A 24,885-nucleotide genomic window follows, 5' to 3' on the forward strand; every position below is an offset into this window, starting at 1 on the left:
AGATCTAATGCATAAAGACTAGTTAATAATGGCCGACGCAATTTTTCAGAATGTCATTGTCCTTCTATTATGTTTACCAAACATGGTGATCATTGGTGTTTGTACATAAGATGTTCCTGATTGGTTTGTGGTTAACGTGCGATCAAGGCACTTCGGTGCTGAAACGCGTAGCGTTACTTTGTGAATAAACTCCCACTAGCTGCACCTTTCTGAGAGCGTGTTTTTGCTTATGGTAGCAGGAAACTTTGATTGACTTAACTCGGCGGTGGGATTGGCCGAGTGCAACACGCCACCTGACAATGGGATATGGATCCCGGAAACGAATCCTCTGGTAAAGCAACTGAATATATATATATATATATATATATATATATATATATATATATATATATATATATATATATATATATATATATATATATATATATATATATATATATATATATATATATATATATATATTCACTGAAAAAAACATAGCTTTCACACCAGTTATAGTTAGCAGGAAGTTTTACTCGCTTACAACCATTGAAATTCCCACGTTATAGTTAGTTGGACTCACTATAACTTGCGCGTGCAATGCACTGCTGATGACATCACATATTACATGTTATGTTATGTTAAAATTTATTTATTCAGCGCACGTACGCCCGTAGGCTTCATGGCGCTATCGAAAATTGTGGGAGCGCAACATAGCACCTAAGAGTGCATTAGTGCAAGGGCACGTGTTCCACCTATTTAAGAGTAGGCTTGTCTAAACAGCCATGTTTTAAAGGTTTGTCTAAAAATGAGAAGAGTGTCACTCTGTCTTAGAGATAGAGGAAGGGCGTTCCATAAAGAAGCGTCCAGATAATGAAAACCGCTGCCACCCTGACGTTTTTTCCTAAATGATGGAACCTTTAATAGTTCTTGATGGACTGAACGAAGATTACGTGGGGGGTGTATTTGCATACCAAATTCTTTATGAATTTTGGGCCATTGCCTTGCAAAGCCTTAAAAATAATGCAACCGGCTTTAAATGCAACTCTCTGGGCTACCGGCAGCCAATGTAGATTTTCCAATACTGGCCTAATGGATTGCCTTTTAGGTTGTTTGCTTATCGGCCTGGCTGCCTGATTCTGGACATACTGTAATCTCTTAAGCTGACCTACTGGAAGGCCTAAATACAAACTATTAGAAAAATCAAGTCGAGATAAAACCAAAGCAATACTCGCTTGAATTAGAGCTGAATAAGTTAGGAAATGGGCAATTTTCTTTATTTTTCTCAGGTGGAAGAAACTGGATGAGACTACCTAGCCAATATGGCTTTTAAGCGACAGATCCTCACTAACAGTTACCCCCAAGCTCTTTACTGTGTGGGATTTGGTGGGAGGAGTTCCCATGTCAGATGGCCAAAAGTGGGGTCCCCAACTGATTTCACTTTTCCTGGGCAAGATAAGTTCTGTCTTGCCCGGGTTGAGCTTAAGATGGTTTAAATTCATCCATCTCTGGATATGGGACATAGTTTTTTGAAATTCAGCCACTGCATCCGAGGAGTCCAGTGGGAAAACAAGTTGCAGGTCGTCTGCATAGTTAAAAATTGTAACTTTGTGGCTTCTCAGAGAGTACAGTAGAGGGCGCAGGTATAAATTAAAAAGTAAAGGGGACAAAGACGATCCCTGCGGGACTCCACAGATGGAAACAGTTTTTCTGGATGTGAACGTCCCCAGTCTAACAGATTGAGATCGTTCAGAGATGAAAGATTCCAGCCAGCTCAAGGCGGGACCCCTGAGGCCGGCCTGTTCGACACGGTTGACAAGAATGGAAAAGTCAACCGTGTCGAACGCGGCCGACAAATCCAGAAGCACCAATGCTTGATGAACGTCTCTGTCTGCATTAGATCTCAGGGTATTCTGAACCGCCAGTATCACTGTCTCAGTCGAATGACACGGACGAAATCCTGCCTGATTCGGTTCCAGGTATTCTGTAGATTCGATAAAGTTTGACAGACAATTGGAGACATGGGCTTCCAGAATTTTTGACAGATAAGGTAGGAGAGAAATCGGCCTGTAATTTGTGAGATCATAAGGATCAATGCCAGGTATTTTAGTTAAAGGGATCAACAAAGCGTGCTTGAACCCCTTAGGTACCCTGCCTTGTGTGAGCGAGTCATTCAGTAAGGTAAGAATGCTTTGAGGAATGGCAAGTCCTATTTCTTTAAAAATATGGGGCGGGCATATATCATCAGGTGAACCAGATTTGACTCGGGTGAGAAGATCAGTTAAGGTTTTGAACTCAATGGGAGAAAAAGTATGTAGTGTAGAGATATTGTAAAATATATCATCTATTGGGATTGGGGTGGGAGAGCTGATTATGTTCTGTTTTATACTGATAATTTTTTCCCTGAAGAAATCGTTCAATGAAGCACACAGTTTTTGAGTAGGGATTATAGGAGGAGCAGTTCTATCATCATTGCAGAGATTATTCACTGTGTCAAGTATCTCTTTAGATTTATTCACAGAGTTCATGATTTTAGATGAAAAGTAGTCAGTTTTATGTTGTAGGATAGTTTTTTGGTATAATTTCCTAGCTGAACAGTAAGTTTCTTTATCCTGTGGTAGATAGTTAGCTCTCCATTTCCTTTCTGTTTGTCTGATCTCAAGTTTTAATTTCTTCAATTCTGGAGTAAACCATTTGTGGGCTTCCCTCCCACGGGATCTAGGAAAGTTTACTAAAGGGGCATGGGAATCTGCAGCTTGATGCTTGATCACTCATGACATGGTCAGTGACATCACTCATGACATCACCGATGACACCATCTGGTAAATGTGTGTCTTTTTGAAAAATAAATTTGTTTTATAAATGTATATGTAAAAGTTGATGGAAGAATAAATGTTTAAATAAGTGTCTAAATGGATGTTTTTTTTTAATAAAAATTGATTAGTTAACTGGCTTATTAAGTGTTTCTTAGTGAGTACTTATATTAGTGAGTAATGTTTAAATATTTATATATTTGTATTAGTGTTTCACTTTGTGTCTAAGTGGCTGCATGGGTTGGTGAGTAGGTACATGTGCAGGTATATGGGTTATTAGATTTTTTTTGTATCAGTGTGAGTGTTTGTATGGTTTCATGGGGGTATTACTTATCACATAGATGCATGAATGACTAACTCTCTCTTTGTATGTGTTTTGAAGACAGCATATATGCAGGACTGTATGGGTGGATGAGTGTGTATATGTGTGTGTTAGTGAGTGAATGACTGTCTCACTAGTGTCTTCATCAGTAACTACATATGTTTTAATCTAGTATATGTGAGTATTGATGTATATACGTGAGTATATGTGAGAGTGCAATATTGAAAGAGCTCCTGTTTAAATAATTATGTGTTTCTATAAGTGATTGTTTAAGAGAGTAAGTATGTGTAAGTTTCCTTAGAAGTAAGGTGGTAGTGTGTGTATAGCTGTATATTAAAATAAATGGATGTTCAATAGTTTACTTGCATGTGTGAGTATGTGTGAGAGTAACTTTTGGATGACTGGAGGTGTGTAACAGGATGTATAGGTGAATCACTACATATGATGAGTGAGTATATGTATGAGTGACTATATAGAACTGTTGGTGAATGAGTGGATGTGTATATAGATGGTGGAATTATTGAATTGGTTGTTGTAACTGGTATGGGTATCTCCATTTTTTTTTAAAATTTTAATTTATATTTTTCAATATGTGTTTCATGGGTTACATTACAGTGAAAGGAGGTCTGTCACTCTGTCACAAGGATGGTGTCATCAGTGATGTCATGAGTGATGTCACTGACCATGTCATGAGTGATGATATATGAGACATCATCAGCAGTGCATTACACGCGCAAGTTATAGTGAGTCCAACTAACTATAACGTGGGAATTTCAATGGTTTTATGCGAGTAAAACTTCCTGCTAACTATAACTGGTGTGAAACCTATGGTTTTTTCAGTGAATTTAATAGGTTTTTTAAATGCTAATTCCTAACTATAACTGGTGTGAAACCTATGGTTTTTTCAGTGAATTTCATAGGTTTTTTAAATGCTAATTCCTAACTATATATAGGGCCTCAAACCTATGAAATGTAATATTTTTATAATGAATCCTATATTGTGTATTTATATAATATTTTTATTTTATTTTTTTTTGCCCTGGTGCGCTCCCGGGGCGCGCCCCGGTGTGCGCACTGGAAAGTGCATTTTTTTGGAGCGCCCCGGGTCGCGCACCGGTGAGCGTCCCGTTGGCGCTATTGCCGCGAACGAAAGCATCATGACGTATCGTGTAGCCGCGTCCGCGTGATACGCACGGCGTAAGCGCACCCGGAAATACTTGAGCGAATACGATCGCGCAACATAATTATCTGACGCGCTTACGCGGTGGGCCCGGGGGCGCTTCGCGTAAGCGCGTCAAGTCAAGTCAAGTCAAGATATTTATATAGCGCGCTATATACCCAGAGGGTCTCAGGCGCTTGAGGAGGGTGGGGAATTACCTGTCGAATATCCAAGTTTTAAGTTGTTTTCTGAATGCTAGGTGGTTCTGAGTGAGGCGAAGGTGAGTGGGAAGTGAGTTCCAGGTCTTAGCTGCTAGGTAGGAGAAGGATCTACCTCCCATGGTGGTTTTGTTGATGCGAGGTACGGCAGCAAGGGCTAGGTTGGAAGATCGCAGCTGGCGGGGGGGGGTGTAGAAGGAGAGACGTGTGTTGAGGCATTCGGGTCCAAGATCGTAGAGTGCTTTGTGTGCGTGGGTCAGGAGACGGAAGGTAATCCTCTTATTGACGGGGAGCCAGTGGAGGTTTTTCAGGTGACTGGAGATGTGGTCTTTACGCGGGATGTCTAGTATGAGTCTGGCTAAAGCGTTCTGGATGCGTTGGAGTTTTTTCTGGAGTTTTGCGGTGATGCCGGCGTATAGGGTATTTCCGTAGTCCAAGCGGCTTGTAACCAGTGCATGGGTGACCGTTTTTCTGGTTTCAGTGGGGATCCAGCGAAAAGTTTTTTTGAGCATGCGAAGAATGTTGAAGCAAGATGATGAGACGGCGCTGACCTGTCTGGTCATCGAGAGTGAGGAGTCCAGGATGACGCCCAGGTTCCGTGCGTGGTCCGTCGGGATGGGTGCTTTTCCAAGGGCCTCTGGCCACCAAGAGTCATCCCAGGCGTCGGGTCATGTGACCTAAAAATAACACTTTTCATTGGTGCAGAACAGTTTTGGTTTCTAAATGATGAAAGCCCGGGTCATGTGACCTGAAAATAACACTTTTCATTGGTTCAGGACAGTTTTTTTTTCCAAATGATGAAAGACCCCACCTTTTCTCCTTATTCTGACTTTGTCCTTTGACTGAGGAAGACCTGTTTGAACATCTTTGAGAAAAATGTTGTACTTTAAAATGGCTACAGTAGCAGCAGCAGCTGGAGCATCTGCACCACCACCACCACCACCACCACCACCACCACCAAGAGGACCACCATAACATTACATTGGTGGTCAAGAAGAGGAGGAGGAGGAGGAGGAGGAGGAGGAAGAGAGAAGGTGGCTGCCAGAAGAAAATACCCCATACAAGCCAAGGCCATACATTGTATGGGAGTTTTTTCTATCCCAGAGGGCAAGAAGAAAGTCAATGCGCCCAAGATGACTTGCCTAATCTGTGACATGAAACTTTCAAGGGGGAACCCGAACAAAAAATATTCTTTTGGTAATAATACCATGATTAGACACATGCAGCGCAAGCATCCAAACAACTATTCTGCTGCAGAGATGAGAGAACTGGCCAGTAACCCTCCCCAATCTTCAACCACCACCTCCAAAAGAAAGCAACCCACTCCATCGGGACCAGAGACAAGGGAGACAATCCCTTGCATACAACCACGGTTTGGGGAATACAGGATTACATGTATTTTTTGTGGTAAGACCATCTCCTATGGTGAACAGAGCATCAAGCTCATCCTCCTTGCTGGTGACAACCACAATTGCCCCAAAAAACCCTCATTTTTTCCTTTTTTTTTTTGCTCCAGTTGAGCCATTTTCAATTCCCTGTATTTTGTTTCTCCCCATAAAAATAACAAAAAATATATAAAATAGTTCATAAAAGACAAAAAAAGTACAAAATGTTCAAAAAACATTAAAAAAATATAAAACAACAAAAAGAAGAAAAAAAACGTCTTTTTAGAACTACCTCCAATTTATAAAAAAGGCAAACTTTTTTAAAAACTCTATCATTCTTTTTTCCCCATGGAACGCTTCCCGGTACGCTCTGCGGTGCGTGCACCGGGAGCTCCCCCCGCGCAAATAAAAAAAAATGTTTTTGCCCCACGGGGCCCTTTTATAGCCCCCACATCAAACCTAGGGGTCAGGGGGGTCTACTCTGCCCCCTTATGGTCATTTCCCCCTTTGTTTTTGCCACCTCTTGTGTCTCGATCCTACAGAGAGACAAGATGGCGGCCGCTCCGGACTGTTTGGAATGTTGAAAGACACCCGAGAGCCAATCAGCTTTCCGCGCGCGAACTCGCGTAGCGCGCTGGTTAGCGCCCCGGTGCGCGTACCGGGGCGCGGCAATAGATATATATATTTTTTTTAACCTAAATTACTCATAATCCACTGGAGCACATATCTTGAGACATAGCAAAGGCACATTGGGCTACCAGTCCCTACAATTTTGCCAAGTTTGGTGGAAATCCATTCAGCCGTTCGGGCTAAAAGTGAGGTCGACCGCCCTATGGAAATTAACATGGGAAAAACACGTTTTGGGACCCCCCTTTCATCTCGGCCCCCGCTTGAGGAATCCCCCCAAACTTTCATGGAAGGACCAGATCGCCGCGAGGCAAATTTGAAATTTTTTTAAGGCAGATCCCTCAACCGGCACCAAAGTTATTCACAATAGAATGTTTAGATTTTGCATTGAAAATAATCCTAACTATAACTACCTACTGGCGACCGCCAGTAGGTAAAATATATATATATATATATATATCACGCTCCCTGCCCCACTAGAAAGTCAGGGCACTCGCGGGCGGATGCGGTTTGCGGTAATGGGTACCCGCAATAACACTCTGCTCGGCTTCAGAACTCGTATCTTCCAAAGAACCGCACTCGTGGAACCAAAGTTTTGCAGTGCTCACACCATAAGTTTATTCACAGATGTTAACAGACGCGTTTCAGCATTACGCCTTCGTCAGTGTCAATTACATTGTGAAGATTGGCCTAGGATATAGCGGCAAACAATCATAAACATGGTTGACGGACTACAGTGATGTTAGGGTCGCGCCATCTTGGAACATGTCAATACACTTCACTTTTAGGTACGTGTTACCCCAAGTTGGAAACAAGATACATATTGCCGTGGATCGGCATGGTTCCCCGTGTTTTACACATCCGGGGAAGATGTCGGGAGCTTCAGACTTAAAGCCCCCTCTTACCGAAGTTTCCAAAGTCCATCAAGCCATGTATTGGCAAGTACTATATTTCAGCCTGCTCCAGTGCAAATTATTTACAGTGGCCCAGCCCCCCTCCCCTCATATGGTCAATCCTAAGAGAAAAAAGGTGAAAAATAAACTTAACACAGATTTCAATCTTAATGTTCATAGTGTCTTAACCAAATATTTGAATCAAGGAGGAAAATCTACTGTGCTTGATAAAGAGTCTTTCATTCAGCTATTTCCCCAAATGTACCGCCAGTTCTTCCCCATAGTTCAATCCCATTGGTGCTTTGGTCATAAGGTCTATAATGTACCTTGATTCCAAGCGCCTCAAAGTTTTTAACCTGTGACCTCCTCTCGGATTTTCAGGCACAAAGTCTAGCCAAAGTACTGCAATTTATTCCTGTCCCGTTGGTGCACTTGGTCAAAATGTCTTGCGACAGGGTATGCTGGGTCAGCTTTCTCTATTGCCCTTTGGTGTTCAAGTACCCTGATTTTAAGTTGGTGGATCGTACTTCCGATATAACCAAAGCACCAATGGGATTGAACTATGGGGAAGAACTGGCGGTACATTTGGGGAAATAGCTGAATATATATATATATCTTACCTACTGGCGATAGCCAGTAGGTATATATAGTTAGGACCTAGCTACCATAGGAAGTCCGCAACATTCTATTGGGAATAACTTTGGCGCCGGTTGAGGAATTTGCGTGTAATTTTCCAAACTTTAGGCCAGCTCCGCTCCGCTCCTTCCGTAGAAGTTTTGGGGGGATTCATCAATCGGGGGCCGAGAAAAAAGGGGGGTCCCAAAACGTGTTTTCCCCATGTTAATTTCCATAGGACGAACAGACAAGGCTACAGCCCGAACCGCTGAACGGAATTACACAAAACTTTGCAAAATTGTAGGGACTGGTACGCAGAAGTGCCTTTTCTATATTTGGTGAAAATTGCTCCAGTGATTTTTACGAAAATTAGGTTAAAAAACATATATCTATATGCGCGCTTCCAGCGCTTACCGGTACCCGTACCGGGGAGCGCTACCGGCGCAACACGGAAGTGCACGAGCGGAAGGCTGATTGGCTCTCGGGTGTCTGTGAACATTCCAAACGGTCCGGAGAGTCCGCCATCTTGTGTCTTGGTAGAACATATCGGTATTTTAAACATATCATCAAAGACAGTTACATTGTTATAGTAACATTTGAGCTATTAGCATACCTTCTCTTTTTTAATGAAAGACACTGCGATTTCGTAATCAGGATCACTCGGGTCAGATAGCCCAGTGTGGTAGAAAATCTGAGTGGAAATAGAAGAATGGCGCAAAAGAATACTATCACTATAAGCGAATCAATCATTGTTATGTACCACAGAGATCAGATGTGAAAACTAATTAAAACTCCAATTGCATATTTCTAATTTTATATTTAAGTCAATGTCCTAAGGCTTTTTTAATTCAAATCTTTTTATTATTAAAGGGATGCCTTTTATTATATTATGGGCTATTAGAACTGGGTGATTTCCTCGATGTTTCTCTCATATTCCTCCGTATTATAATTTCTTTGGCTGTTTAAGCCATATTGGATGAAAAACCGTTTGTTTACAATTATTTTTGCTCCCATGTTCCTCCCCAACAATCACTCTTACCCGGTCTGCCCCATTACGATAATATTGTTTGTCTTTTTGGCCGCCATGTTTGGAGGTCACAAACCCTTTTAAACTAGAAAAGAAATTGCAGAAATGAATCTAAAAGATGCTACTACCAAAAATTATGAGATTTTGAAAACAGAGTTAGCTGCCTATTAAATATACTTGAAAGATAGAAAATGAAAAAAATACAGAGGGATGAAAAGGATTATGCTAACGGTAGAATTTTCACCTTTTCAAAAAGAATACGATGATATAACCCCTAAAGTGACATCTAATGGGAACTCTCATGTGAAACCAATAAGTATCTCCTCAAGTAGCACATCCCTTTCCTCCATTGATAGTGACCCTGGCGAGGGCACCAGTAAACAAGAAGTGCCTGTTTCCTCTGCCTCTTCTCATTTTTTAAGGGAAGTTCAATGGTACAGATTAGGAAACAAAAAGAAAAGTCAAAATTCAGAATCAGAAGGGGAGTGAAGAAACACAAAACAAGGCGTACAAACCAGGCAACAGAGCAAGACAAACATGAAGAAATAAATGATGATATAGATTCTAATGTGGTACAGAATGCCTTAAGTATCATCAATCTATCAGATAGAATCTTGACTGTGAATGAAGAAACCTTGCTGTTAAAAGGATTGAATTTTTATGTAACGAACACTTGTAATTTTGTGGATCTACATGTTGACTTATTCAAATTTATAAGAAAACTGAGATTAAATAAATACTTTGAAAATCATAAAAGTGTGCAGAATGTTCCATTAATTAATTCAAGTGTTTCAGAAATGTCATTAGCTGATCTAAATGTTACCCATTTGATTTCCACCTTCAATGAGGAAGATGAAAATGTAGATATTACAGAAATTGCTAGATCTTTGGAAATAGTTGAGGATGTCTCTATTGACAGTGGCTTAAGGATACAGTCTAAGTTTTTACCATTAAGACCACAAGATACCTATATTGATGAGTTTTACAATAAAGTAACTCTAGATATTCATCAACTAGAAGACAAACATATGTTCCACTCACACTGTAAACATGAACACAATGTGACCAAAAAAGATAGGGACATATTCAATACATTACGAGATGATCCCAAAATAGTCATACGAGAAGCAGACAAGGGAGGATATATTGTAGTGATGAATCGAGTTGACTATCTAAATGAAATAGATAGAAAACTAGGACAAAAAGATTGCTACATCAGATTAAAAGACAATCCTACCAAAAAAATTGAGCAAAACATCAATGCCGCGCTAAGGGATTGGCATGAATCTTGTCTCTTGTCAGACACTGAATACAAATATCTACAGGCTCACGACTCTCGTCATCCATGCATATATATCCTCCCAAAGATTCATAAGGGGGGATGGGTTTCCACCTGGGAGACCTATAATATCAGGGAACGGTGGACCCACTGAACGGCTTTCAAAATTTGTGGATGAATATCTCCAGCCCTTTGTTAAGAACTTGCCCTCCTACCTCAAGGATAGTGGGGATGTTTTATGCAAACTAGAGGACTTCGTTTGGGATAGTCCTGATCTACTCTTTGTTACTCTAGATGTAGAAAGTTTATATACGTGCATAAAAAGTGACTGTGGTATAGAAGCTGTTAAACATTTTTTGTACAAACCTAGCACCACAAATCTGGAACATACTCTCATTTTACTTGAGATGACATGTATGATCCTTGAGATGAATGCTTTCCTCCACAACGGAGACTGGTTCTTACAAAAACAGGTACGGCGATGGGATCCAGATTTGCTCCGTCATACGCAGGCCTTTTCATGGGCCTGTATGAGACGGAGCATGCCTGGGGCGTCGGGTCACAACCATGGAATGATAATATCATTTTCTATGGCAGATATATCGACGACATCCTGATGTTGTGGAATGGTGAATTAACAGAACTAATGGCCTATTTCAACTATCTAAATGACAATCGGTTTAATGTAAAATTGACCATGAACTATTCCAAAGAATTCATTGAGTTTTTGGATCTTAGACTATATGTCAGTGGAAACAAAATCGAAAGTGACATTTTTAAGAAACCCACAGCGTGTAACAGCATTTTACATGCGGAAAGTGCACACCCAAGGGGAACAATAAATGCTATACCCTTTGGGGAAATGACAAGAGCCCGCTGCAATTGCAGCCAAGAAAAGAATTTCCAAAAACATGTTAAATCCATGAAAAATGCCTTTAAAGAGAGAGAATACACAAATAAATGCTTAGATAAAGCTGAATCAAGGAACAAAACTGTGAATCGTAGTACCACCCCGAAGAGTAGTGTAAATAGAAATATGAAAAAGAAAGAAAACAAGGATGACATCATGTTTATAACCAAGTATGATGTGTACAGCAATCATGTGTACAATATTTTACGCAAAAACTGGCACATAATTACATCAGGCAAATTGCCCCAAGGCACAGTACCAATAAAACCCAAGGTGGTGTATAAGAGGGGAGAAAATCTGAAAAAGATGTTGTGTCCTAGCTATGTAAAAGGTGAGAAGGAGATGAGTAACATCACATGGCTAACTAATAAACCGGCAGGTTTTTATGTTTGTGGCACATGCACCATTTGTCAATATGGCCTTAACAAAAAAACAAAATTTAAATACAACACCAAAAGAGAATATGAAATTCGATCTTTCATCAACTGCAACACTACACACACTGTATATGCTTTGGGTTGCGCATGCAACAAAGTATATATAGGCAGCAGCATCAGATGCATAAAAATAAGAGTACAAGAACATATTAGAGCGATAAGAAATAATGATGCAAGATACCCTGTGGCAATACACATACAAGAAAATCCTCCAACCGAAAGGGATGTCTGGTTCCATGCTTTGGAACAAATACAGACTCTATTGAGGGGTGGAAACAGAGAATTGTGTTTAAGAAAAGCAGAGGAAGGCTGGATTTGTAGATTAAGGACTACGACCCTGGGACTTAACACCAATACTGAACTGAATCATTTTCTGTAGTTTAGGACAACCTAGGTTATAATTCAGTATTTGTTCTTGAATCTCCAAAATCAATCAGTTAGTGACCCAGTATATGTCCTTGAATTCAGAATATCAATTAGACAGTGATGAAGAAATTAAAAGATTGTCTCTCTAAATACTGCAGTAATCTTTTGCCTTAAAAGTATGTATGTGCTTATAAAATATTGCAAAATACTGTATAGCTGTAATAAGGTTGCACAGAATATCATTTGTGAAATGCATGTTGATATCACTGTTTCCATTATGATGGTTTTAATTTAAAACAAAACCTTATAAATATTGCAAAATACTGTATAGCTGTAATAAGATTGCACAGAATATGATTTGTTTGATGCATGCTGATATCACTGTTTCCATTATGATGGTTTTAATTTAAAACAAAACCTTAGAAATGTGTACGATTAAATTTTATTTTCCATTTACTGCAAAATTCTTACAACTCAACTGGATATGTCTTGATAAAATATGCATGGACAAACAGTAACTTTAATGTATTATGATTAGAAATCTATTTCTATGAAATGTAACTCTAATAGAACCACCACTCTAATATGGCGCCGATATTTAAATTTAGTCACTTAGTGTAAAATCAATTGAAACGATGTGTTTAAACTTTTTGACGAGATCGCTTTAAAAATGAAAATGATTAGGATAATATACTCTTTGCTTTAATCACTTACTATATTATATTGAAATTGGAAATTGGCGCTTACTTGACATTAATCGAAGTGAGCGTTTTTCATACACTCCAATATGGCGCTTAAATCGAAATCTTGATTCAAATTGTAAGACCAACCTAAAATGGCGGGTCCAGTTGCCGGACGAGTTTGCCTGCGTGTAAGGATGATTGGGCATTTGTATTTATTGCTCTAAAACACAGGCAGATATAAATTAATAATGATCACACGAGACACGAAAAGCAGACGATATATGTCGTAATATTAGGTCAACCTAAAATATATCAGTTATTTGAGAAATTAAACTTCGAACTTGTTTCTCTTTTCTGGTAATTTGACATTTTTTAAATATAGGTTTCTATGAGTGAATATACTCAATTATGCATATAGAGATCTGAGATTTTTTTATCCCAATGGATACATGGGAAGCTAATCGAGGACGACCAAGATGGCGCTGGTATAACGAAGGCATAGTTCAGCAAAAATGTAAAGATACACTCAATTAACCACAGGTGAAGGCAATTGCATAATTAACTTTTGTATAAAAAGCGGCTCCGCTCTCCGTTGATTTCACGCTACAACGGAAGACGCCACGCGATGGAGCCGGCTTAAACCACTTTCCAAGTAAGTAACATGCCGCTAGAATCAATTTGTGAACAAGATGGGATGGATGTTCTTCCTTGATAAGAACACCGCTTTGCCTTCCTAGTTTGATTTTTACTTTATTTAGTGTAACATGGGCACCTTGAATAGGTAAACACTGCTAGTTGTAAAATATGAGAAGTCGTTCACGCCCGCTGCCCATAGAAATAAAAGGGTTTGTGACCTCCAAACATGGCGGCCAAACAGACAAACAATATTATCGTAATGGGGCAGACCGGGTAAGAGTGATTGTTGGGGAGGAACATGGGAGCAAAAATAATTGTAAACAAACGGTTTTTCATCCAATATGGCTTAAACAGCCAAAGAAATTATAATGGGGAGGAATATGAGAGAAACATCGAGGAAATCACCCAGTTCTAATAGCCCACAATATAATAAAAGGCATCCCTTTAATAATAAAAAGATTTGAATTAAAAAAGCCTCAGGACATTGACTTAAATATAAAATTTGAAATATGCAATTGGAGTTTTTATTATTTTTCACATCTGATCTCTGTGGTACATAACAATGATTGATTTGCTTATAGTGATAGTATTCTTTTGCGCCATTCTTCTATTTCCACTCAGATTTTCTACCACACTGGGCTATCCGACCCGAGTGATCCTGATTACGAAATTGCAGTGTCTTTCATTAAAAAAGAGAAGGTATGCTAATAGCTCAAATGTTACTATAACAATGTAACTGTCTTTGATGATATGTTTAAAAACTTGACATTAAGGATTTTTATCCTCCATTAGATACCCAGTACTTTTTTTTGTCTGGATGGAAGAATACTTATATATACTTATTCTAAGAAGAGTTCACTCTATTTGGTAAGCCAACTTTCCGGCTTCATTTATTAATTTTGAATTAGAACTATATAGGCCCAGAATTGACCTGCTAATATCGTCACAATATATAAAACCCACCAAAAACATTTTTAGACAATAAGTTTGTTAGGCCCACAACTGTTTTTTTGCCTTAGTCAAATCACCACTCCTCTGTTTGAAGTTGTCCTGCAAGACAAGAAAGTAGCAGAATTTAGTAAAATAGGATATCAAAGGATTTTTTCTGATAAAAGTGTTTTTCTTTGAACATGAAAATTTCGAGACAAGTGTATTTTAATTGTAGAAATGGTTTGTAAAAATGGTGTCTAAGAGAAAACTGTTTACAGCCCAATTTTTGGACTCTTTTCTTTTTAATAGGTTGAAATGTAATTAAATGTGTTTTTAAATTGTATAATAGTGTATATATTGTACATATAATAATTGTGTGTATATATATATATTATTTGTAGCCCTGAAGAAGTCCGTGGAGGACGAAACGCGTTGGCTACAGTGTGTTGTGAAGAACTTAATAAAGATTGAACTTCTAAAAACATCTCAGATTCTGCTACTGAATGTTTCTCTATTGTGATTTATGAACTTTGATTATCACTGTATACGTTTACAAAAAATAGTTTTGTGTGCTGGATCAGTATTGTCAAAAATTGTATGTTGGAACAATCTATTGTTCTAGGAGATTTAGGGGAATAGAATCTCCGATCCGTGGCACCATAAAAAAGAATGAATAAGGCAGCACTCAGGATAGGTGCAATTGTGCTTAAAACCCCTTTCCCCAATCTTTTTGTTCTTAAATTGGTTTGCCTTGGTATTTAAATATGCATTATATATATAGCAATTTGCATCGAAGAATGAGTGGATATAAATAAATAAATATTTGGATGGAGGATTTAGTACAGTGTAATTGACTGTTTACTTGACCAATTTATAGTGTCTCACTAAATATAGTGGATAGGGAGTAAACTGTATAAATATCTGTATCACTTTGTCAGTTGTTGTGTAAACTGGTTCTACAGTTGGTTACTAGCTATGTGAAAGTCTATATTAGTTATTGATTAGATAACTGAGTATTTGTATGGGAGAGTGAAAGTGTGTGTGGTTCGGTGGGGGGTGTGTGACTGTCCAAAGATGTGTGAATAGTTGATTCAGTAGATATATGAAGTTAAAATTACATGTTCTAACAGTTTGGGTGAGTGAATCTCTTTATGGGTGTGGTGATGAGCAAATATATTTCTGAATGGTACATGTCCAACAAACTAGAAAAATAATAGGCAGTGTATGTGTCATTTGTTGTATATGAATAAGTATACATAAGACTCAATGATTGTATGAGTGACTGTATGGATAACTATATACTTGTAATAATGATTTTATAATTCGCTAAGTATGACTTACTATCTAAATGAATGGATGAAGTGGTGTTTGTATAAGTGTGCAGTTTAGTAAATATGTAAGTATCATCCATTGTTTGCATAAGTGAGTAGGATGACTTCATATGTGAATAGGATGTGTGCTGTTGTTTAATGTCGATATAGGTGTATAAGTATTTTTGATAGTGTTCTATTGTTCATGGACAGCATGTATAAGTGAATCTACAGGTAAGTGATTAGATGTGTGTATACATCTATGAACCACTGAGTAGGTTTTTAGATACTTGTATTGCTGTGACAATGGATTCAAATATGATACTCTGTATTTTACAAAGAGTGATGAAAGATTTTACTAGTGTATGAAAAGGTGTATGTGATTGCCACGTGGATGATGTCATCAGTGATGTCATCAGTGATGTAATTTGAGATGCATCAGTGATGTCACTGACCATGTCATGAATGATCTAATATGTGACATCATCAGGAGTGCATTGCGAGTGCGCAAAATGTAGTTAGTACAGCTAACTATATAGGAGCAATTTCAATGGTTTTGTATGAGTAAAATGTCCAGCTAAACACCCCTAAAACTTGTAGTTTTTGAGTGAATTTCAAAGGTTTTTTAAAAGCTAATTCCTAACTATATAAGGCCTGAAACCTATGTTTTTTTTCAGTGAATATATATATATATATATATATATATATATATATATATATATATATTACCTACTGGCGATAGCCAGTAGGTATATATAGTTAGGATTTTTTCTCTATGGGATTTTTGAAAATTCTATGTCTAATAACTTTGGCGTTTGTGGACGGAATTGGCTGAAATTTTCAGGAAAATGGCACATTTTGTTTCTGAGCAGCCCCTAAAAATTTGGGGGGGTTTCGTCAAGGGGGGGCCGAGAAAAAAGGGGGGTCCCAAAACGCGTTTTTCCCATGTTAATTTCCATAGGGCGGTTGGACTCACTTTTAGCTCGAACGGCTGAATGGATTTGCACGAAACTTGGCAAAATTGTAGGGACTGTTAGCCCGATGTGCCTTTGCTAGGTCTCAATATATGTGCTCCAGTAGTTTTTGAGAAATTAACGTTCAAACCAAGATATATATCTGTAACAGCGCTCTGGGCAGCGATCCGGTCCGCTTACTTTTCGCTTATCGGAACTTTGCGCGCAGAAAGCTGATTGGCTCTCCGGTGTCTGTCAACATTCTAAACAGTCCGGAGCGGACGCCATCTTGTCTCTCGGTAGGATCGAGAGAGAAGAAGAGGTGGAAAACGAAAGGGGAATTTAATGAAAGGGGGCAAGGTATCCCCCTCTTGACCCCCTAGGAATGTTGTTGGGGTTATTAAAGGGTCCCGTGGGGAAAATAAAAAAAAAATGATTTTTCACGGTAGAAGTGCGGCCGCGAACTGGTAGCGAAACGGGAATTCGCCATTTTGTGCTTCGTTAATTAAATTACTAGTTATAAGTGGGTGCGGGAGACGTATCCTAATCCCCTATGTTTTCTGAGGGTGGCTGAGGAGGCTGATATATGTTGATACATCTCTTCCAGCGGCTGTGCGTGAGCTTTTTTTTTTTTTTGCTGCGTGACAGTCCGGAGCGGCCGCCATCTTGTCTCTCGGTAGGATCGAGAGAGAAGAAAAGGTGAAAAACTAAGGGGGAATTTAATGAAAGGGGGCAAGGTATCCCCCTCTTGACCCCCTAGGAATGTTGTTGGGGTTATTAAAGGGTCCCGTGGGGAAAATAAAAAAAAAATGATTTTTCACGGTAGAAGCGCTTCACGGGCCGCGAACTGGGCCGCAAACTGGTAGCGAAACGGGAATTCGCCATTTTGTGCTTCGTTAATTAAAGTACTAGGTATAAGGGGGTGCGGGAGACGTATCCTAATCCCTTATGTTTCCTGAGGGTGGCTGAGGAGGCTGATATATGTTGATACATCTCTTCCAGCGGCTGCGCCATCTTGCCTTTTTTCGAATGCCACAATTTTGTCGTGCACGGCAGCCATTTTAGATGCCAGGCTGGTCCCAGGCTATCACCTAACCCTGCGGATGTAGTTTATGGCCCCAGCTGTAGAGAATTCAGACATGCCAATCCTCCCGATTCAGGCGTGTGACTACTGATTTCAGTGCTTGTCTCCCGCCTCCCGATTTCTGCAAGCAAAAACCCGGGGGCATATTACGAACAACTAGCGATAATTTTTGTCTCTAACTTGTTTAGAGACAAAAATTATCGCCGCACATCGGCGATTTTTATCGCAGATAAACCTTGCTATTATCGCAGAAAAGTCAGCGATATTCATGTATTATCGACCTAATGCTCTTAGCCATGTTATCCACCTCCCATTGGATAACATGGCTAAGAACTGCTCAGGGCAGGTGTTAGATTTTGGAGATATTCGCGCTTAGCGCGAATATCTCCAAAAGTTGGTAATAGAAGGTAGCGATGTTAGGGACTGTTTCCAGTCGCTAACATCTTGGCACGCCACTTTGCATGTCATTAGTGATAAGTATCACTGACATGCAAAGCGGGGCCCAAGATGGTCGCTATCTCCTTTTAGCTGTCACTAACTGGTGTTAGCGACAGCTTGGTAATAGGGAAATAATTTTATCTCCGCTTTCATGGCTTTTAAAGCCAAAAAAGCGGAGATAAACCCCCTTGATAATATGCCCCACGATTCCTTGGGGTTTCAGCTGACAGGGCTTGGTATTGTGTTACATGGTAATTTTTCCATGAAACGTCAGAGGGTCGATGCAGGGGTTCTAGAAGAGGTGATAAACCATTTAAGCCTCATGAACAAGCGCATGGTCTTTTAAAGATTTGTGAAGTACTCGGGGCGGCGGTGTGTGTGTGCCCTCTTTCAGGAGCGGGCGGGGGGGCACTGCCAGCAACTTGCCAGGTCAGGTAGTGTTCAACACGTGCATCACCCTTTCTCTGCCTGCTATTGCGCTCCATGCTTCGGAAAGGTAAGAAAAAGAACGTGCATTTGAGTTTGAAATGTCCGATCCTGCAGCAGCACACTTCCAAAGCCCACACATGACAATAACCCGATTCAAGGCCCCATTCACCCGTTTTTAAAAAAATAGATAACACTCCAACAAAGTAAGGTTATAAAACTTTATTAACTACTAACTTTAACGAACGGAACAAAAACTAAAAACATTTAAACATTTCTCAACACAAAAAGCAACAATGGTTAGAAGCTGTCTTTTGTGCGAATAGTCCCAAGGCAGCACAACGTGCAGAGTTCTGGACGGCACCCAGGTGATGTCGCCTGGGTGCCGCACTGGTTTAGGGATCCTACAATGCTGCTCCGAAAATTGGCGTGGGGCGTCCCGGGTGGGGCGGGGGGAGGCCTCGTCAGTAGCGGTCTGTTGTGCGAATAGTCCCAAGGCAGCACAACGTGCAGAGTTCTGGACGGCACCCAGGTGATGTCGCCTGGGTGCCGCACTGGTTTAGGGATCCTACAATGCAGCACAGAAAAACAGCGTGGGGCGTCCCGGGTGGTGCGGGGGGAGGCCTCGTCAGTAGCGGTCTGTGTCCAGTGTCACATGGCTGACACAACATGTACGACAGGCACCCAGGTGATGTCCAGTAAACTGCCGCACTGGTTTTGGTATCCTACAATGCTGCTCCGAAAATTGGCGTGCGGCGGCCCGGGGGGGGGGCGTGGGGGAGCCGGCGTGAACGGGCCTCCCCAGGTGGCGGCCATCTAGCTGAGTTGCGCTCGCTCTTGCGGCCACAGCGTCTCGCTCACCATGTTGTTGAGTTGCTCCCACTCTTGCAGTGCAGCGATAGGCGGCTGCCACATGGCTCTTAAAATGGCGGACAGCTCCTCGGTTTTAGGCCTGGTCCACTGAAATGGCCCTGGGACACTTTGGAACTCGGACGCTTGCCTGCTAGGGCTTGGGCTCCATTCTCGAAAAGCGTCCCCTCAGCCGTGAAGATTGTATAAAAGTCTTGGGGGCCCCCGACTCCCGCAGGCTTCCGGTGGGGAGCGGCTGCCATGATTGCTCGCGGAATGACCACGACGGAGCCACGAGATGGTGGTGCTCTCATGCTGACGCCAGCTTCAGTCTGAATGATCCAGAAACAAGGTGGGGCTTTCATCGTTTGGGAAAAAAAAATGTTCTAAACCAATGAAAAGTGTTATTTTTAGGTCATATGACCAAGCCTTCCATCTTTAGGAAACCAAAAGTAAAATGAACCAATGAAAAGTTTTATAAACAAGTCACATGACCTGTTATGCGGCATAGGGCTACAAAAAGCGTAGAAAATCCGTTGGCACGTGAGGCGGCGTCAGTAGCGGACCGATGTGCGAATATGCCGAAGGCAGCACAACGGGCCGAGATCCGGATGGTACCGAGGTGGTGTCCAGCAAATTGCCGCACTGGTGTGGCCATCCTACAATGCTGCGCCGAAAGACGGCGTGTCCAGCTGAATTGCGGTCACTGTTGCGGTACAGTGACTCGAACGCGCCGAGATCCGGATGGCACCGAGGTGGTGTCCAGCAAATTGCCGTACTGGTGTGGCCATCCTACAATGCTGCGCCGAAAGACGGCGTGTTCAGCTGAGTTCCGGTCACTCTTCCGGCACAGTGACTCGAACGCGCCGAGATCCGGATGGCACCGAGGTGTTGTCCAGCAAGTGGCCGCACTGGTGTGGCCATCCTACAATGCTGCGCCGAAAGTCGGCGTGGGGTGCCCCGTTGGCTTATGAGGTGATGTCAGTAGTGGACTGATGTGTGAATAGGTCGGAACCAGCACAAGGCGCCAAGATCCGAATGGCAAGTCCTGGATGTTGAGTGCCTCAGTTGAGATTTCTGAGCAGTGCTTGTAGGACTGTCTGAAGCTTATTTGCACCTGCTGCAGCTTCACTATTGCCCTGGTGTGGCCAAAGGTGGCACATGACATAGGCGGCCGGCTCCCGAGGTCCGGCGGAACTTTTTTCCTTTTCCTTTCTGCTTCTTTTCCTACAATGCGTTTCATCTGAAGACACGACCAGGTCCCTGAATGTGTGCAGGGGGACGCTATTGAGTGAATGAAAATGGCGGCTTGACACAAAGCTGACTCAAGCGCTACTGTTGGTGCTATACAGACAAAAATTGGTTTTCAGTTTGTACATTCTTCAGGTTTTTTTTTTCCATCCAAGTCTGATTGAGAGTTTGTAGAAAAATGGCTTCAGATTTTCCACATACTACTCTTCAACATTCTTCCTAAATGTAACAATGTGAAACTCACTAGGAGAACGGCTGTTTCTGTTTCTTTTCAAAATGCTGCCACCAATATTTTCTGAATGGAAGACACCATCTTGTAGCATAAAGGGCCGAAAGGGGTTCTGGTCTGGCCGATGGTTGGTGGAGACATTTTGACTATATGTTGGACCTGCCCGACCTCGCCCAAAATGGCGCCGGTATAAATGGGACTCGTAACTCCTTGCCCGCAAATGTATATCTAGAAAATGTTATTGTAAGTGGCCCTGTCGTATTTTAATTACAAAATGTACGTCCACCGATTCCGCAACTGTTAGACACCTTTGTTCTTGTCACCTAATGGCCCGCTCGTTACGTTCTTCTACAGTGTAAATGTCTCCTCATCATATACGATTTCAGTTTGCTCCGTGGCCGGCCCACGTGGTTATAGGCTCGTATTTGTATACTGACATTTTCACAATAAAGGTTTTTAAAACAAAACACGGTAGTAGTATTTACATTTGTAAAGTTTTTACTTTTAGTGACTGTTTTCGAATCAGTAAAAGGCAAGTGAAATAAAGCAGTCCAATTACATGACGGATAAAAGGTATAATATGTAGAAACGCAGTAAAGATAAATGGTCAAGGGCAGTTGTGTTTTTCATGTCTGCAACATAAAGTGATCGATAAGAATCTGATAATCAGGCGTATCGGCGACTAAGACAGCAGGCCGAATCTCTTTTACTCAACGGCTCCGTCATGGAAGGAAGAAACGCCCTTTTTCTCGAAAAAGGAATATATTTTACTTGCAAGACAGTTGTAAATTTTCCGGGAAAGTACATTAGCCTGGAATATTATAACATATGTTTGAAAAAAAAATATTGTTTGAAAATAATAAAAAGCGTAATTTTTAGGTCATATGACCAAGCTTTTTATCATTAAATTAACAAAAGTAAAATGAACCAATGAAAAGTTTTATTAACAAGTCACATGACCTGTTATGCTTACGTTACGCGCTGCGCGCCGCGCCTCGGATCACTTCCGGGTGCGCTAACGCGGCGTGTCATAAAACGCATTACGCGACAACGTAGGTCAAGAATATAGTCTAAATGTCTCCACCAACCAGCGTTCAGAACACAACCCCTTTCAGCAGTCCAAAAAGTTCTGTTAAATGACAACAGAGGGGACAGGCAACAAGAACCATCAGTCAAAGAGGGGAGGGCAAGTTCTTCTCTTCCGGTTCATGTTGGGGCGCTACCGGAACTGATCGAATTGGTAGTCTATAGTGTTTCTGGATGTTTCAGACTAAAGCTGGCGTCAGCATGAGACCACTGCCATCTCGTAGCTCCGTCGTGGCCATTCCACGAGCAATCATGGCAGCCGCTCCCCACCAGAAGCCTGCGGGAGTCGGAGGCCCCCAAGACTTTTGTAGAATCTTCACGGCTGAGGGGACGCTTTTCGAGAATGGGACCCAAGCCCTAGCAGACAAGCGTCCGAGTTCCAAGGTGTCCCAGGGCCATTTTAGTGGACCAGGCCCAAAACCGAAGAGCCGGCCGCCATTTTGAGAGTCCTGTGGCAGCCGCCTATCGCTGCACCGCAAGAGCGGGCGCATCTCAACTACATGGTGAGCGAGACGCTGTAGTCGCAAGAGCGGGCGGTAAACAGCTGAATGGCGGAAGAGGCACAGTGTAGCAAAAGCGGGCGGAATGGCAACTAAAACGATAAAGGGGCGCCCCACTACAGCTTGTCTTCAGGTCAAACGGATTGTGGGACAAGGTCCAGAATTGAAGAGTCATCAAAAGGCAAAAAGTTCCGCCGGACCCCGGGAGCCGGCCGCCTATGTCGGGGGCGATCTCAGGCTACACCAGTGCTATAAGACTTGGGGAGGGTGTCGGAGCCAAGCGTCTTCTCCGAGTCCATGGCCATCACACCGCCCCTCAGGGGCCTCCGTCAAGCTGTTTAGGAAGGTAACATATCACATTGTTTTCTAATGCAGTCAGGTCCACAAACGACACTCACTTACTTTGAGAATAGTGAAGCTGCAGTAGGTGGAAATAAGCTTCAGACAGTGTTACAAGCACTGCTCAGAACTCTTAACTATGGCACCCAACATCCAGAACTTATGCTATTTGAGAATGGTAGTGACATCGAAGCATCTCAGGGACCAAAACCATTAACGTACTTTCACGTATGAAAATCTTACTTGGGGAGGGGGCAGGAGCGAAGCGCCCCCTCCCAGTCAGCGCCACCACACCGTATGTTGAAAATCTGAAGCCATCGTTCTACAAAGTCAACCAAACTTGGATTGAAAAATCTAGAAAAATGTACAAACTGAAAACCAGTTTTGGTCTGCATAGCATCAGTAGCAACGCTTGAGTCAGCTTTGTGTCAAGCCGCCATTTTGATTCAACAAAGCACAGGCATTGAAAAAGGCTGAAATTCAGAACTCTAAACTATGGCACCCAACATCCAGGAGCTTGCCATCCGGATCTTGGAGCCTTGTGCTGTTTTCGTTCTATTCACACATCGGTCCACTACTGACATCATCTTATAAACCAACGTTATGTAAATAGTTTTTTAATAAAATGTTTTACCCTGTTTCTTTGCTGGTGTGTTGTCTACATTTTTAATATTTGCATAGGGTTTGTCGTTATTTTGTGCGGGATGGGTGATGGAGCCGAGCTGTCTTGCAGCCCTCATGGTGTGGAGCTCAGTTCATCTCACTATTTTCGTATTTCTCATGAAGGGTTGTTCCTAATATTTCTATTTTAGCGAGGTCAAAAAGAGATCCAATTAGTGGCCTACTGATTTTGCTCGATTACTTTTATTTTTTTACACGATTTTTCACTATCTGCAAAGACTAAACAGAGTATTGCGCCTTTGTGCTTGTTTGTAAATAGAGAATGATCCAAAGAGAACCAATTCTAAAACAGTAAATGCTTGGACAACAATCAATCAAATGGAGAGACAAGGAGGCACGACGGATTACAACGGGGGTAAAGGCCTGCGTTAACTACCCTTCAGTATCTGCAAAGAGAGAGTACTACTAAGACAAAAGAGGGGAGGGGGGGGGGTGCAGCGTTCAAAGCACATCAGCGTGCATAAATACGAAAATGTTTTTATCTATCACGTACTTGACATTTTAAAGCTTTTCATATTTGCTATTAAAAAACCAATGAAATTCACAGAAAAAACCATAGGTTATAGTGGATATATAGTTAGGAATTTGCATTTACAAAACCTTGAAAATTCAATGAAAAAACCATAGGTTATAGTCCATATATAGTTAGGAATTAGCATTTACAAAACCTTATTTTACTCGCATAAAACCATTGAAATTCCATATATAGTTAGAAGCGCTAACTATATATCGCGCACCCGCAATCCACTGCTGATGATGTCACATATTACATCATTCATGACATGGTCAGTGACATCACTGATGACATCACTGATGACATCTCAAATGACATCACTGATGACAACTCAAATGACATCACTGATGACATCTCAAATGACATCACTGATGACAACTCAAATGACATCACTGATGACATCTCATTTGTCATCACTGATCACATCACTCATGTGATAATACAATGAACCTCTTCAGACTCTAATATAACCTTACATACACTCAGTATAAACAGACACTCACAGACTGTCACTCATCCATGGAGTTACTCACACACCTAGTCAGTCATGCAAAGAATCAATCACACCTCCATTTCCTCAACTATAAAGTTATACACATCTTACTTATTCAAACATATAATAACACATATTTATTCTCTTATATAATCCCTGATACAAGCTCACAGTGATCGATACAGCCACTCACACATTCACTGGCTCTTATGTTCAGTTATTTATATATCTCAACTCTCACATGTATTGTGTTTTACATACGTACTTACTTGCACATGTAGCAATGAGAAATCCATTCACTCACCAACACACCCATGCATAGTCAACCGCCCATATAGCTGTTTCCACATGCACTCTTGAACTCATACTCCTAGTGAATCAACTGCTTACACATCTATGCACAGAGTCACGCACCTCCCAGCCACCCACACACACACTCAGCCTCCCATTCAA

This window comes from Lissotriton vulgaris, chromosome 3_1, assembly GCF_964263255.1.
Source record: "Lissotriton vulgaris chromosome 3_1, aLisVul1.2, whole genome shotgun sequence".
In the NCBI taxonomy this organism is placed as follows: Eukaryota; Metazoa; Chordata; class Amphibia; order Caudata; family Salamandridae; genus Lissotriton; species Lissotriton vulgaris.